This window comes from Lonchura striata, chromosome 8 (genome assembly GCF_050655825.1).
Source record: "Lonchura striata isolate lonStrDom1 chromosome 8, ASM5065582v1, whole genome shotgun sequence".
Lineage (NCBI taxonomy): Eukaryota > Metazoa > Chordata > Aves > Passeriformes > Estrildidae > Lonchura > Lonchura striata.
Window position 1 is genome coordinate 28,783,557 of NC_140710.1, and position 16,922 is coordinate 28,800,478.

At 42.5% G+C, this 16,922-nt stretch overlaps 1 protein-coding gene across 19 annotated transcripts in view; it reads left to right on the forward strand.

Moving 5' to 3' along the window:
• The window catches only part of RASAL2 (RAS protein activator like 2), a 163,047-nt gene that overhangs the window by 57,968 nt on the left and 88,157 nt on the right, over positions 1–16,922 (forward strand). The window contains exon 1 of one of the 19 annotated variants that reach the window (XM_085586678.1): positions 6–3,357. The exons of the other annotated variants lie outside the window; for them this stretch is intronic. The gene's annotated coding sequence lies outside the window, so the exon portion shown is untranslated. Of the gene's footprint in view, positions 1–5; positions 3,358–16,922 lie in introns of those variants that run through there. 19 annotated transcript variants of the gene reach the window in all.

Here is a 16,922-nt window from a genome sequence, read left to right on the forward strand (position 1 = left end):
TGTTTTGTTCTGTTTGTGTAACAGGTGAGTGTAGCGAGGGACACGACAGTTGTTTAAACTGTTCTGTAACTTGTTTTTATTAATGTGACAGTGATGCTCTGATGTTCTATCTTGTAAAAAGCAACTGAAAAAAAGGTCCTTTCCTGATAAGGAAGTGGTATGAGATATTTTGGTGTGTGCTTTAAGACTTAGAGATCCCTTTAAAAGAAGCATCACCTGGTGATAGCAGTAGTATTTCCTTCTCAAGTGTGTGGTATACACAGTCCTGCAGGCACAGTATCCTCTGTGGTGTTGTCCTGCCCTGATTGAGATATCAAGCCTGCTCCTGTCAATGAAGTACCAGGGAGAGAGAGAAATTAAGCTGTCTTTTAAACAGAGTTCCAGACAGTGGAATGGATCTAGTTCCTCATACCAGATTCTCCGTTTCGTAATCAAGCAGCTGGATTGGTGTCTGCTCTCTGGTAGATGCCAAGGACAAGCATGGTGCAAGGGTTTAGCCAGCTGGGATTGAGGTCAGCAAGATGCCAGTCTGAGATTTCATTTAAATCTACCCTGCTGATAACAACACTCTTAAGGCAGGGAGGGAAAAAATGAGGGGTAAAGAGGATAAGCTTGCCTTTTTTCTCAGGCTTTTCTGAGACTTTCTCATGGGCTACCCAGCTTGAACCCAGTAACTGATGATGCCTGGAAAAGAATCCACAAAGTTTAAATTTGTAATAAAACCAAAAATAAACCTTCCTTCTCCCCAAAACCTCAGCACTTTTCAGAGTCCTCCAGATTATCATATTAAAAACCTGGTAACATCTGGATACAGTTGAGGCTGCTGAACAAGTCACCAATATTCCAAAAAACTGGGTAGTAGTAGTGAAAGAAGTATATACTATATCTATAGAGGTGTTCCGTCTTTCAGTCACTGTGAAATGTCCCTGACAGGCTTGTGCTTGCTATTGGAAGCTGTCACATTGCTTTAAAACAAAAACAAATGACCAAAAAGAAGAAATAACTGAGAAGGATTATATCTCTCCAAGCCTATTTATTTACAGTCAATTGAATTTTTCCAAGACTTTTTTCAATAGAAATTTGGCTAAATTATGCTTAATGAATTGTGTGGAACACATGGAGAGGAAAAAGAAAGTAACATAACTACTTTTCTTCTTTTTCTTTTCTGTAGAAGCCTTCTAATTAAGAAGTTGGTTGGGTTTTTTCTTTCCTCTGTGTTTATTCAGATTAGGAACAAAGGTCTCTACTACAGACTCTCACTGTTGTTGAGACCCTCTGGGAAGGTATTTGATGTGATATGAGCATTTGGATCAAAATGCCACAGTTTGTGAAGGGCTGAGCATTCTTTTTTTTTTTCCTCTGTTCTGGTGCCCTTTGATACCAAGTGGTTCTCTCATAATTCACAAATATTGCCAGTCTCTGTGTTATTGGGATGTTTTGCTTTTTAGTAGCATGTAAAGTAAACAAAGGAAAATGATTATTTGAGAGAAGGCACCACTTGGTAAATACTTCATGCCAGTTATGGGACAGTGACAGAGCCTTTTGGTTCTTTTTTGGGTGGGCCAAACCTCTGTCTGAGCCTGCCAAAACTGGTTTTACAAAGGGAGTCACAATTCAGGAACTGAGAGAAAAACAATGGGTCTATAGATTAAAAGTCAAACTCTCTTGAGGGAGAAAATTATAGCTGAGAAGATGTTTGGGGAAATAAATTTGATGAAGTCACCCATAAAATCACTTTCAACTGCCAGGTCCTGCTTGGGCCACTTCACAGGAAAACAGAGCTTTTGGTGGGATGGACAAACACCTCCATGGGGCTTCTTTACACTCTTTGCCATCACAGACATTCTATCTCTGATCCCTCAGGTAGATGACAGCTTGTGTTTAACAGAACTAGTTCACCCTGTAAGAGGTACAGCTGTGTGGGATATGCAGTCAGAGGACAACTAATTGCTCTCCACTGGTTTTATTTTTCCTTAAAGAAGTGCTGCCTGTGCCATAATTAGCTGGAGCTGCTGGGCAGAGGCTCCTGCCCTGTGCAAGACTGCAGGCTGAGACCTGCTAAAACAGTGGTAAAACTTGTGAGCTTCTGGGGTTTAGAGCTGAGGTCTGAGGGAGCTGACTTGAAGATTAAAGGGATGAGAGAAATGTACATCTGTCATGTTCTTCAGCCACAATCTAGATGCTCAGAAGGGATCAAATCTTGTGTTCTTCCACATGAGTTTAATTCAGTGGGAATCACTCAGTTGTCCTCTGACTGCTTTAGTGTTTGGATGGGCAGAGGGTGTCTTTCCATGCCTATAGTCCTGTTTACGGCTCAAGGAAAAATCCAAGAAAATTGATGTTTTCCTCTCCTCAAGAAGCAGAACTTGGTAATTCTCATGCAGCTGAGATCTGTGGTAAAAGTGCTCAGGCACTCTAACCACAGGATGGTGTGAGACATGAGGTTTCTCCAAAATATGCAAACAGTTTTACACTGAAAAGCTTGATCAAAAGTGCCCCAGGAAATGTCTGTTTGGACAGAAATTCTTGTCACAATGACTGAAGCCCAAGAGACCTTTTCTGTGTTGTGAAATACACAGTGGGAGAGGCACACTTTGGACTTGAACCAGGAGAACACAGGGGTGCACGTTCCGTCTCTCTTCTGTCCACAAAGCCAAGTCCTCCACTTCCACAGCCTCACTCAATTAAAAGTATTTCCACTTTCCTCTGAAATACTTGGAGATTATCAACTTTTTAAAAAATTTGTCTTCCTTCTAATGCTTGCCTGGCCTCTTGTGTTTTGCTTCATCTTTGTGCCAGAATGGCAGAATGGTTCCCTTCTTCAGGAAATGCTTAACTCCCAAAAGAGGACCAGTTGTTTTTATGACAGCTTGAAGAGGGAAGTGGGATTTAAAAAGAAAAGAAAAAACAAGATCTGGATAAATATTTTCCAGTTGGTCTCACAGTCTAGGAAGCATGTTCAGACACTGTTTCATCAGTTCTTGGCTCTGCAAATCCCTTCTGGATGGTCTCACTCGTCCTCTTAGGCGATGAAAGGATGCTGAACCCCAGGAGAGCTGCATCCTCTTTTGGCTCTGCCCAGAGCCTTGGCTTCATGCAGAGCCTCCCCAAAGTGCATGGCAGGCTTTCTGCATGCCCCTGCAGCGTGGCTTTAGGGAGAGGGGCACAGATGGAGTGGCCAGTCAGCAGGAATAGCAGAGCTCTTTCCTGGTGTGCTGCGTGAGTCTTCTCAGGAGCAGCATGGGCTGGGTTTGGGTGTGAATGAGGTGCTTTTGGTGCATATCTGCTGATTTCTAACCACTCCTAGAGCCAAGCATTTGGAACCAGCATTTCCACTGGCATGTGCAAATCCTGAAGGTAAAAGGTCTTATACTCACTATTATTGTTGTTATTATTATTATTTACTACTTAAGAAATCTAAGAACATATTAATTTCTAGTAAATATGTTAGCTTGAGGAAGGAGAAGTGTTGTTCTCATAAAGTAACAACTTTGTCAGAGAACATGATATATTGAGAACATACCATGATATGGGCAGAAAGAAGATAAGGAAGGAGCTATGCAGACAAAGCTTTGGATCCAGGGTTGGGGGTGAGCAGCTGCACCTGTTCTTATTATTTCTGAGCAATACCAGTGACCGTTTCACGCTCTTGAGAATGGGTTTGTGAGGGAGTTCTCAGATAACATTTATTTCACTGTTGCTTATCTGGATCTCAGGGTGGTGTGTGTTTAATTGTAGACTGATGACAAAATAATCCTTCAGTAAAATGCCTTACCTATATCTTCCTTGGGTATCTCTGGTTTGGTTTGAGGGGGTGAGGGTAAACACTGGTTTCTTTTACTTAGTGTGTGTTTGGTTTTCACAATTGCTCTCTTGTTAATGTTTTTATAAAGATAGTTCTTCAGAATTCCTTCCTTCTCTTTTGTCACCTGGATAAAGATGTGTTTCTTCAGTCTTTTAATTTTAATGTCAAGCTTTCATTAATTTTATAGAGGATTTTTTGTGCCTTGAATAAGAGGATATTTTATATCCTTGCTTTTCCAGAAGTGCTTAGGTTTTTTTTATAATTCATTAAAGTAATTTGAACTCTATGCCCTCTTAAAGATCTTTATACTGTAGGTTTATTAAATTACATTTCATACATATTTCCATATAAGCTTATCTAGAGATTTGTATTTTCCCATTTGCAACTCAAAACCAAGGCAGTTCCCTGTTTAGTTTCTTTCAGCAATTCCCAAAATACAAAGCTGTTTCTTCCTGAGTAGGAATTTAGTCTTTATTACTCATTGGAGCAGCTTTTCTGTATTCATGTTTTTAAAACCACTTGCTGATTTTAGAAGCCCTTCTACTGACTCATGTTCCTCCACTCCCAAATCTCTTTTGCTCTTAAGTAGTTTATTTTTGGTCAGGTTTTTATTAGGGAAGTTTTACACAATTGAGCTTATTCATGTGTTCCCTTAAGTGCTGTGCAAATGCCTTGTGCTGTGAAACCTGATGTTGTTGTGGAAAGGTGTAGTCTTAGTGTTCAAAATCCTTCACCTTTAATTATCAGAGCAGATTCAAGCTGCTTGTACAAAATCCCTCATTGTATGAAGCTGTAGTTTTGTGTAGTTATAAATATGAAAATAGCACATTGCTGCCCAGTTTCTCTCTCTTTTTTAAACTGTAGTGTGGTCTCGTGGTAGCAGATGTTAACATAGTATATTTGAACTTACAGGGATCTGGGGATGCACAGGAAACATTTCTGGCATTTGACAGCTTTAAGCATCACTTAAACATCCCTCCCCACTACTTCCTTCTGCCTGGTTCATCCCAAGCATTGTAACGTTTAATGTGGGCTATAGGCTAATACTATGCAGCTGAATATTTATGAACACTACACAAGATAATTAGCTGTAATAGCTGAAGCCAATAAAATTATGCTTATCTGATTTTAATTCCACTTAATGGACAGTATCTCTATGCAAGTAGTTGCAGTCATTTCAGTGTTCACTGGTGACTTTCATGTATTTAATCCCCAGACCACTTTGTCAGAATCCAAAAATTCACATTCAGTGGGATGAATGAGGATGTTTATATTTGTAAGAGCTGTTTTCTGACTCATGAAATCATAGTAAGTGACTGGCAGGGTGTTATGTTCCTTTTTGCCATTTTTGTTGTTGGTATCCGTGGGACTGTCGGGGAGTTGTACTTTATGCTGCTTGTGCAGAGCCGTCTGACAGCTGGTGCATGCAGGAAAATTATCTGTGATTACCTTGATCATGAGAAATTATTGCGTGGGAATTATCTGAGGAGAGGGTAATCGTGTCCTGGAGACGTCTTGTCTCCTGTGTTTTCTTAGCAGGGAGAGAGGGGTTTGAAGAAATGCAGCTTTCTTAGAGGCAGCCAAAGAGTGGAAGTGTGGAGATTAGGAGAAAGGGCTCCTGGTGAAAAAAAACTCTGGGGTTTTGGTGGGAGAAGCTTTTCCTTTGATAACAGGCCAGACAAGGTCGAAAAGAGGTGGCTGGAGGAGGAAAAACAGTGTTTGCTTTCCAAAGGAGAAGCTGTATCTGGAGCAGGCAGATTTGGAGTCTTTGACAAAGCTCTGTGTTCCAGCTGTGGAGTCTCCAGAAAAAGAAACTTTGACTGTGAGACCCAATGGGGAAGGATGTCCTGGAGGGCAGTGGGAGATGCTCACAGCCCAGGGCTGGCTGTGGGATGTCAACACCTGCCCCACAGCCCAGGAGGGGCCCAGACTGGTCCTTGCCAATCCCCTTGAGGCTTGGGAAGTGTGAAAGAAACTGTGTTAGACTCTTCTCAAAATTCTGTGTTCCTCTTAAAGACAGGCCCAAATCGCAGCTGCCAGAGGGTACAGAAAAGGGAAGTGTACCCAGTGGCTCAGTTCCTGCTAAGCTTATTTGACACTGGAAATGGGAGCCTTAACTCTTCTTGACACACATACATTTGGGGCCTGTAGTGAGAGGGTAACTTCTGCCATGGTAAAATTTTCTTCAGGCAAAGCTCCCTGGTTTGCATTTCCACAAACGCTGCCCCTAATGGAACTTGGCGCGAGATGAAAATTGCCTGCGTGCTTACAAAACGAGCGCTTCTGAGGCACATTGACCCTTTTTTCCTTAAAATAACAAACCCAGAGGAAAGTATTTGGGTTTTAGGCCTTTGGTTTTTTTCCAAATAACGAATGGTGCAGATTTGCAGTGCTAACAGTATGTGATTTAGGACTCAAAGCAATGGCATTTTAGAAGTAAACATGTGCAATATTATCTCTGTGCACTTATTTATCCCATTACTTTGCTATACAGTTACTTGACTGCTTGCTTTAACTAATTAACTTTTATTATCATTTAGCCTTATGCTTGCTGTGGTGATACTTTCTCTGTGGTAGTTACTCAAGAGACTCTTTAGACTCTTCTGAAATAAATACTTCATAATCCTGTAAAACATCACTTGTTTAAAGGAAGCTGTTTACGTAAACAATAGACTAATGCATGAAACTCTTGACATGTTAGCATCAAAACCAACTGTCTCCTGAGTGGTTTTGCTCTTACTCTGAGGAAAGCTGAAGCTCGACATCTGGTCTTCTGTGGGCGAGAGAGCTTTTTACAAGTTACAGGACCGCTTCTTCAAATGAAGTTAAAAAATATTTCCTACAGAGAAGGTGATAGAAAAAAATTACCAAAATAGCTTCTTAAAAAAGCTCCTGTTTTAGAGAGTAGGCATTCCCAGTCTTTGCCTTGTGGGGAGTAAGCTGGTCATTTTAATCTGTGCATTTGGTATAGAAGATCTTTCTCAAAACATGGGAATTTAGTAACAAGTGATAGGATATGAGGTTAAGGTTTTAAACTGAAAGAGGGAGGGGGGGTTTGTTTCCATATTCAGAAGAGATTCTTCCCTGTGAGGGTGGTGAGGCTCTGGCACAGGGTGCCCAGAGAAGCTATGGCTGCCTCATCCCTTGAAGCATCCATGGCCAGATCAAGCAAGGCTTGGAGCAACCTGGTCTAGTCAAAGGTGTCCCTGCCCAATGATCTTTAAGGTCCCTTTCAATCCAAGCCATTCTGGGATTCTGTGGTACTGTGAAAAACCACTTGTCTGGAAACTGCTGCAGAGAGGAGCCAGATGAGTGACAGTGATGTGTGAGAACAGGAGTGAGCAAACCTACTGCTGCAGTAAAATGCATTTATTTGTGTCAGCTGTCACCACACATTGATGTCTATAGCTTTGAGACTTAGGGGATCAGAATTACGTGAGGTTTTTGAGGTTTGAATTCTAGTTCTTGAGATTTGTTTATTGTGCAAAGATCTCTGATTCTTTTTGCCCTCCCTTGCCAAAGACAAATTCCTCTTTCCAAAAGGTGCAAGAAAGTGCTCTGTCAAGTCCAACGGCAAGTTGTAAGCAGACTTGCTTACTCATTTTATGTCTAACTTCAGATGCTTTTGCATGTTGTTTAGGTATTGAAGAGCTTTTGCATATCCCATATTCTGACTGTGCCCAAGTAAAATCCTCTGAGATTATCATATATTTCTGTGATGATAGTATGGTCAGAGTTTTAGCTGCATCTCACTCATCCCAAGATGAGTTGCTGCTGATTTTCTTCTACTTACACCTATGAATTTACAATCTATTTTCATAGAAAAAATGGTAGCCCTTTTGGTCTAGATACTCCTAAAAGCAATTTTCGTCTACTAGTCATTTAGTGACAGACACTTTGGCAGGCAGGTTTGGCAGGTTTTGACACAGTGCTACAAAAAAATCTGCCAAACTCCAAACTCTTGCAGTGTGTCTCCATCTACCTTCTCTCTCCTATTAGTTCTGGCTGCTTTTGTACACAAGAAGAGGCTTTGTTGGCAGCACAGATCCAGTCAGTGCCACTGAGAGAATTGCCTGTGAAGGGAAGAAGGTGAACACACAAAGCCAAACAGCTCCCAGTTGCCTTCAGTTATCTCCACTCACGCAGTGCTTTTTTTATCATTACTGATGGGGTATTTTGGCTGTGTCCTGTATAAATAGCCTCTCTCAGTAACCACTTCCTCTGCCAGCTTTGTGAAGCACTGAATCCTTGCATGCCTGATGTACCGTGGTGCTGCTTTTGCAGGCTGGGCTGGCTGAGCGTGTGGTGCTCAGCAAGGGGAGGATTCTGGCTGCACTGTGGTTTATTTGTAGGTTTCCTGTGAGCCCTCCTGTAGCTGATAAAATGAGTGTGGTTCAAGCCACTGATGTCTTGTATGATAACCTATTCCTTTATTGAGATAGTACTTAAGTGATACTGAGACTTAATTGCGATGAAGTTTTGAAAACAAGTGGGGAGGAAAGGGATAAGTGTTCAGTCTTTTGTGGCAGAGACAAATCATTGTCTTGCTGTTGGTTTTCATTATTTCCAACCATGACTTCCACTCCTGCTTGCATATGCAACTGTCATGTGATAATTTGGTTCTTCTTTATGGTAAGACAGTGTTAGGGCTGACCTGTGTTGGTAAATGCCTTTCAGCCCAGAAGAGCTGGTTGACCAGCACAGGGCATCTAGGAAAGTATAGAGTACCCTGGCAGGGGGGCAGGTGAGGCCCTTTTGCCTTTGTGGGGTTGGGTATCAAGAGGTATGTTTGTCTTTTATATGTCTTTTTTGTATCTTTTACTGTTACTACATAATGTCAAGAAAATGTCTGGGTCAGTCACCCTGGTACTTCAGCACAATCAGTCTGTATGATTAGTACTAAGGAAAGAGCAAGCAACACACCAGGAAAAGGTGCTGCAAAGTTTTCTGCATCTTGGCCGTGCAGAGACAAATTCTGAAAAGCCCAAAATCTGGCTGGTGTCCTCCTAGACACGAGTGCTGGTGAACACAGGCTAGGGCTGGGGAGCTGGGACTGCTGTGGGGTCTGCTAATGATGTTGTCCCCCTCCTCACAGTGACATGTGGCTGCTGTGTTCACTGCTTTAGCTGTGCTAGCAAGGTGTTTTCAGCTGCTGTTCCCACAGCAGCAGGGAGGAGCCTGCCACAAAACCTGCCCAAGGAGCTCGTTATAATGGCTGTTCCTTAGTTCCTGCTTGGGTGTACTGTAAAAGGGGAAGACTTCTTTCCAGGAAATCTATTTTCCTTTCTTCATTGTGGAGTTTCTTTTGAGCTTTCTGCTGATGCTTCATGCCTATAAACAGAAGTGAAGGCCTTTAAATATAATTGTAAAATGCATTGTTATTTTTTCTAGGGAGAAATGACACGTGTGGAGCAGGAGTTTTGAGTTACTTTGACAAAAGACATGAATGGTTCAAACGTACTAATTGAAAAATTTCTGTTTGCACAGGAACCAAAACAATTTATTGGGTGCATATGTAGCATCTTGTAGAGCCAGCAGCCACAAAATCCAGGAGCCTGGCTGTGCTGTGCAGCATATGTACCCAGGCTTCTGACACCTTCCTACTGTTACTGTGGAAACTAGAATTTCCAACACAGCCCCGAAACGGGATTTTTATCTGCAAAAGGGGACAAGGTCTGCAGATGAGAAAGAAATACTCCTGTGTGGCATGAAGCCAGCTGGGGCACTAACTGTGCTGGATTTGCATGGTTGTGCTTGATGTGGAATTGCATGTTCAAATGGATGTTGATGTGCTTTTTGTAATTTTAATGGTAAAAACCCAGGTGGGTGTGTTGTAAATGCACTGAGACATATGGACCTAAGGAGACCTATCCTGAGGAGTGGAAGCTAGGGAATGCAAGGGGAAAAAAAAAAAAAAAAACATCCTTAGAGTCAGACATTTCTGAATTATCAGGTATGCAGAAGGGAAAAAGTGACAGCAGAGAGGCTCATCAGACTTCCTCCCTCCCCCAACAGGCCCAGCCTGAATTAAAAACACATACAGCAATCTCCACTCTGAATAACTTCTGCATGGCTATATAATTTCAAAGAGAAATGCTTTCAGGGTGATGATAGGTTTTGTCTACATCTGTAATGTCTCATTTGTCTTTGGATACCCAACAGCCTTCACTTTGTTTATTCAGAGCTAAGCAAACATGAAGCTGAATGTACTTTCCAATGATCAATGTAAATCAACGTGAAAAATGGAAATCATTATAAAACATACACACACATATATATTTAGTGAGGTTTGCTAGATTGATTGCTCCTAAACCTAGAGCTTGGCTGCTCTTACGTGCAGAGAATTCACAAAGAGACAGCCATAGCCCAGGGACAGTGAAGTGTGGTCACTGATGGATAAAATAAAATTCATGTCTGTTTGCATTTTAATGGATTTTAATCACATGAGAGTTTGGGGGGGGAAAAAAATAGATTTTTTTTTCTTTCTTTTCATCATCATGCCTGAATGCTTCAGGGCTAATAAAAGTGGTCCCAGGTACTGAGATACGATTTTCAGTTCTTGGGCTCTTGTTAAAAAAGGCTTTTGCAAAGACAAGGGATGTGCACCATCATCATTAGTCACTGAGAGCAGGACAAATAGTACTGGTCTGTAGATGTGGCAAGGAAAACAGAGCTTGAAGGTTTTGGCAAAGTAGTGAGGGGGAAATGAGCAAGATGCCATAGATGGTTTTTATCACCAGAGATTTACAAAAATAAGCTTGGCATCCATCAGGGGTTGGGGGATAGGGTACCATGCAGCTCTAACCATGTGGAAGCAGCACCATCTGTCTCTGGCAAACTAAAAACTCTTGAAAAAAGGGAGTTGTTCCTTAGTCTTTCTCTCCTTGGTGCTGCCTCTCATCTGTTTGCCATTCCTGCTGTCTGTGACATGATCTTCATACGTATTTTAAACGTTCTTGCTTTGTGCTGCTGGCAGGGACCAGCTCTGCCCAGTTCACCACTCCTTCCTGCTGGCCCTGCTGCTGCTGCCTCATTCCTGCTTTGTCAGCTGCTTGCTTCTTCTGGAACTCCATTCCTCCAGTTCCATATTGGGTGAGATTTGTCCCTCTACCTCCAAAAATAATTTGTTGTTCAGGAACACCATTGCTTAGGCAGCTAAGCCAGGTATTTTGTGCTAATACTGTCACACAAAAAAAAAAAAAAAAAAAAAAGAAGAAAAAAGAGGAGCAGAGTTTGTGTAAAATGCTAAGATGTTTTATGAAGGACACAACATAGAGAAGCTCAAGGTTTTTGCCCCGGATTTTCTTTTGTTATGTCACTAAGTGGGATGTTTGTGTCTGTTTATACTCTGATTTCATGTGTGTTTTGAAATCTCATTGTACTCAGTGGTGGAAAATTGGCTGCTTAAGTAAAGGCATGTTGAGGACAGCTCTCTACAGTAGCTGGAAGGAAATGCTTCTTAAACGTATTGTCCAAGTTGGTTCTAGTTAATAGTCTCCTGGGTATGTGAACTTTCCTTGGCTTCTCCACCCATCTTCTGGCAGCAAACAGAATTCTTAGCATTTCAGTTTAAAAATAAAATAATTAATAAAAATCTATGCTGCCGTTCTAAGCTTTTTCCCAATAGGAGTGAAATGTACTTCAGTAATAACTCATTAAATCATTTGTGTGGGTTGATTATTCCTACTGGGGAGGGGATCCCCACAAAACAGCAACATAAAGCAAATCTCTTCAAAATATTATAATTATTGTATTTCTAGAAAAATATCCTCTCTCTTTCCCCCTGGTCTGGTTGGGTTTACTGTTATGAGATGCAATTGCTCAGCAGGACTGCTAATTAGATGTTACCAGGCCTGCTTCTGCAAGGTTGTGACCTATAAATTTCTGTTTAGCATTGCTGTAGGACAGGCATTTTCTCTCCACTGGTTATTATTTATCCTTGCTGAGTTCATGTGTTCGCCTTCTAGGATTTTGGAGAGGAGTACTTTTCAGATAGAAGGGGGTTTGGATTTGCCCTGAGAGCTTTGTGCTGTCACTTTGCAAAGCAGACAGAAGGGAGGACATTTGGGAACAAGGGCATGTTTGTGCTTAGGCATTAGATGTAAATATAAATTAAAACATAATTTTAAATACAAATTTTTTGGTATAAAAATCTGTCTTGAAAATGCAAATCAGCTAAAAAGCAGTGTAATGAAAAACAAAGGTTTGGCCTTCACAAGCTTAATATTTTACAAGTTTTGAGGAACAGAGCAGGAGTAAGGAGGAAGAAAGTGAGAAGGTGAGGGCTGAAGGATAGTGAGTGTTTGGGGTGAGGATGTGGCCTTTATTTGTCAGAGCCTAAGCTACTGGAAGGAGAAGGAAGCATTAAGTAGAGGGAAAACCCAGCTGAAGAATACCTGAAATACTGCACCCTACCTCCAGATCCTTTTAATTAGCCAGCCCATCCTCAAAGGATACATTAATCATGCTGCTTGGGGTTTGCCAAAAGCGTGGGGAACCTGCTCCACCTGTTCAGGAGCCTGGAGCTCAGCATGGCAAAAATGTCCAAAGCAAGCTGGCCTGCAAGAAACATCCTTCCCCTGGCACAGGGTTAGCTCAGCACTTGCAATTCTCTGCCTGGCACTGTTACTTCTTCTTGTGTTGCCTCTTTCTTTCACAGCTGGTTTCCCACAGCACAGAATCCCAAAGTGGTTTGGGTCGGATGGGATCTTAAAGATCCTCCAGTCCCAATCCTCTGTCCTCTGCAAGGACATCTTCCTCTAGACTGGATTGCTCCAAGCCCTGTCCAGCCTGGTTTTTCAAACTTCCACACAGCTTCTCTGGGCAGACTGAGTAAGAAGAAAGAAATCACCCACTCTATTCTGAAATTTTGGAACAAAATGAAACTTGATTTGCCAATCCTGATGCTGTATGCAGCAAAGCACTGTGTCAGGAGGCTCCTGAGCCTTGATGCCAGCCTGCAGCTCAGTGTCCTCCTTTGACCATCTTGGTGGTGACCTCCTTATGCTTAACCAAAGGGGATTTTTCTTCCCAAGCCGGCTTCCCTCCCTAAGCCAGGTGTGATAGCTGGGTTAAATTACACAGGGTAACCAACCTCACACAACCTTTAACTGAAGGTTAAAGGGTAGAGCTGATGAAAGAGGTACTACAGGTCATTGTCACACTGCATTAAATGTGGGATTCAGGTTATCTGCCACAAGTCCTCTCTTGGCATAAATCTAAATATGGCTCAGGATCCCCATTGCAGTCTCCTTCCTCTAAAGTTTTGTGCCGTTGTGATTAAATGATGAAAAAAGTCCCCTCTTTTGAGCATTAGTGTTGTTTTACTGAGATACAGGAAGGCTTTTTAGATGTTAATGAGGAAAATGGAATGAGGAGCTTTCTGGTGCTTTTGTTTTTAAGTAGGTCAAATCAACAAATTTGTGTGTAATAACCTGGTGGTTCCAAGTTCTTCTGAAAACATTTTGAAGATGCCAGAAGGAAGCAGAATGGGTCTGTCTAAATAGCAGGGGGAGTACTACAGGGCTTCTTGTACATTATATTTCAACCCCTTGACAGGGTCCCTTACTAAGTCATTTGTTTTAAGTGGTTAAAATACAAAAGCTAACTTTAGCCTATATGCCTGAATGACCTGGTTAATATGCAAAAACATGCACATTTTTGCAACAGATTTTAGTGTCCTGTGAATTGTCCCTTTGACAAGGGAAATAAACTCCCCTCTATGAAACATCAGCAGTGCTCACAAGTCCTGTTTTCCCCATAGTCTGTTGTGGCAAGAAAAAACCCAAACCCAAAAGAAGCACCTAATTGCTTGTGTGTCTACCCAGAAATATTCAAGAAACATTCAGACTGAAAGTAGCTAAAATTGTACATCAGCAACTGGCTGTGCAGTGGTGGCGGGGTGAGCAAGTATTCAAAGCATCATGTGAGATCTTTGTGGAGGATTGTTTTATACATTATTCTTTGTTTTTACCTTGTTGTTTCTTGTCATGAACACCACCACACACAGGGAGGGTTGGTTTGAGATAACATTGGGTGGGTTTCGAGGTGGGGAGTTCAGCAATCCTGCTGTTGCTCTGGGAAATGAAGTTTATAGAGTGACACCAGTGACAATGAAAATACCTGCTTTCTGGAAATAAAGCCAGAGGTGAAAGCTTCTAAAAGAGACAGCCTGCATGGTGTAGTTCAGGCTGCACTGAAAGACAGCCTGTTTGGTTTTCAGTTGTTCATCTGGAACTCGTTGTGGGCACTATCTCATCGCCTGCCCTGTTCCTGTGGCTCTTGTCTCTGCAGAAATGCTTCTGTACCTTTGTACTTCCCATACCTCCCTCCTTGACAGGAAAAGCACAAGGGTCCTGCTCTTTTGAAAGTGGCCTGTGACAGATGAATGTCATCTGGCTGATGCCTTCTTGGCAAGGGTGGGGGTAAAGCACTCTGTGAACTTTAGTGTTGGTGCTTTTGCCAAGCTCTGTGCACTGCTTTTGCCACACGTCTTTTAATTCTGACCCTGAGTACACTGGTGCATTTTTGTATGTGTGTACCAAAAATGCTTGCAAGAACTGAGCAGCTTTTGCTTTTAAATTGTTTTGTTGGTTGTTTTTTTTTGTTTTGTTTTTCTTTTATTTGGTGTATTTTTTTTTTTGGGGGGGGGGGGTTGTGGTTGTGGTGTTATTTGGGTTTTTTTTTTTTTGCAGGGCTGCCTTGAGCCAAGGTCCTTTTAAGTTTGGGAGGTTTTTTCTTTTGTTCTCTTCCTACACTGCTGCAAAAAATAAAGAATGAAGAGGGAACAGCCCAGTCTGGATGCCTGGTTCTGAAGAGGCTGTGAGATGGAGATTAGGGGTTGGTGAGAGCAAGCTGCAGAGGACAGAACAAGGTGAAGGGCATAGAGCTGGATAAGAAAAGGACCATGCATAAATTAGGAGGAAAAACTGCAGACTTTTTTTTCTCCCACGAATAATTAACTTTTCTGCTATTCTCCATTTTCTGCCTTCTAAACCACTCACGAAAGCCTCTTCTTGCTTTGGAGAGAAGTGTCACTTGAGAACCTTCTCAGAACTTGGCAGCTATGTAATAGGGGCATGTAATCTTTTATAATCCTCTCTACAGGTCTGTAATAACCATTTCTGTTTTGAGATTCCAAAGTATTTTGTAGGCCAAGTGGGAATTTAACTGTGAGAGAAAAATGTACTTAATATTCAGGAGCAAAGATGAGTGGTCCTGGGCAGGGAACGAGACCTGAATAAGAAGGGAAGGAAACGTGCTTGAGTATTGAAGGAAGGGTCACAGCAATGGCTTCAAGCAACTGCAGGTTATTTGAAATCTTTGTTATCCTGGGAATTAAATTGTTTTTTCACAGGGACAGCAGCTTCTGTGGTGGTGATGTCATGAGATTTGCGAGGCTGCACAATGAGCCCCTTGTTTGCAGGCACACAGGGAGGCTGGCCCCAGCACAGGGCGCACCTGCGTGTTCTGCAAGGTCCCCACCTTGATGGGGTTGTGATTTCTGGCTCCACTTGTTGAGCCACCGAGTGCATGGTGATTGCCTGATTGGAAGTTGCTGGCACTGATCCATCTGAGAAGGTGCTGATGCTTCTGCCAGGCACATCTTGCAGGCTGTGTCCCCTGAACCAGGCTGGGCACAGCCCAGGAGGACGGGGACAGAGAGCAAGGTGCAGCCGAGGGAGGTGAGGATCAATTACCCTTTGTTAGTTTAACATTTAGCAATCAGCTATGCAGCAAGTAAGAAGCTTAGGGGAGCTCAGTAGTATTCAAGCTAATTGGTAGCTTTAAACTGCTATTAAGAGCTCCCACACCTTTCGCTCAGTGACAGCAAGCTGGTGCAACTTTCTGCTTTCTAGTCAGAATTACCCTGCCAGGCCAATGTGTGCTTTATGCCTAATTTTTGCCTCTGCCGTTAGCTCCTTAGCTCTCATTTTTTAGGACTTTGCAAGAAAGCTTGAGACTGTTGGCACACTCAGCATCTGCTCACTAAACTAGTCGTAAGATTTTAAGACTTGCGGTTTCTTTTTTGGAACAGCTCCATAATTTTTCCTTTTGAAAATAAAATCTCGTTGAAAACTGCTTACATGGTTGTGGCCTAACTGAATTTGTGCTCTCGAGCTTCTGCAGAGCCTTTGGGTACCAGGGAACACTGAGGCCTTTCAGGAAGTGTCAGAGGTTGAGGATGGCAAATGTATTAGCACAGGCCTTGGGAAAGGTTTGGGTTTGGAATTGCGTGTGTTACTGGGAAGTGAGAAGGGAAATCTTGGCTGATCTCTGCCATAGTCTTAGCCCTGGTGTGAAAACTCCTGAGCTGCAGATAGGCAGAGTGGTGACGTTGCAAGAACAGGGCAGATGTATGGACTTGGGCCCAGGGGAAGTTGGCAGAGCTGTCTGGGAGCTCAGCTGCAGGAGTGAGGCTGCTGTACCTTGCTCGCTGGCGGCTGACTCTTGTACAAACAAGTCAGATCTCTCCTCGGGAAGGAATTGAAGGGGTGGGAATGATGTCAGCGAGAGATGCCATCCTGCTGGGAGATGCCAGGCTTGTTGAACAGTAGCATTCTGTATTTTGTCTCCTGCTGGTTGCAGAGGAGACAGCCCTTGGCTGCTAAAGCATTCACTCATCTGATGGTTTATTCCTCCCCACTTAAAAATTGCTCCTGACGTGTTTTTTCTTAGTGCAGAAAATCCGTAGGAAATCTAAGAATCTGGCTGGCAGCTCTGGTAGTGGACAAAATGTGGATTCTCACTCTGAGTTTTAAAGGTTACTTTTTCCTCCTTGGTGTCAAGGTGAGACTGCTGCATGTGAGAAATTCTGAGCAGCAAGGTGACCCTTGTCCCACCCCATCACACATCTCGGCAAAGCTTCCCAGCAGCTGCTGGGGAAAAGCTATGCCTTTAGCTGAGGGCAGAAGAGACAGACTGTCCTTATTCAGAAGAAGGGAAAATCCTTCAAACCTCACCTGTAAGCAGTGAACAGCAGATACCTTCAGACTTCCCATCTCTAAATTTTAAGACATTTTTTCTCCCAGAGCTGACACATACTGATGGTAGAGAAATGGAAGCACACACAAGAAGCACAAAAATTGCCAGAGTCACATTTCTTTGAGGATATAGG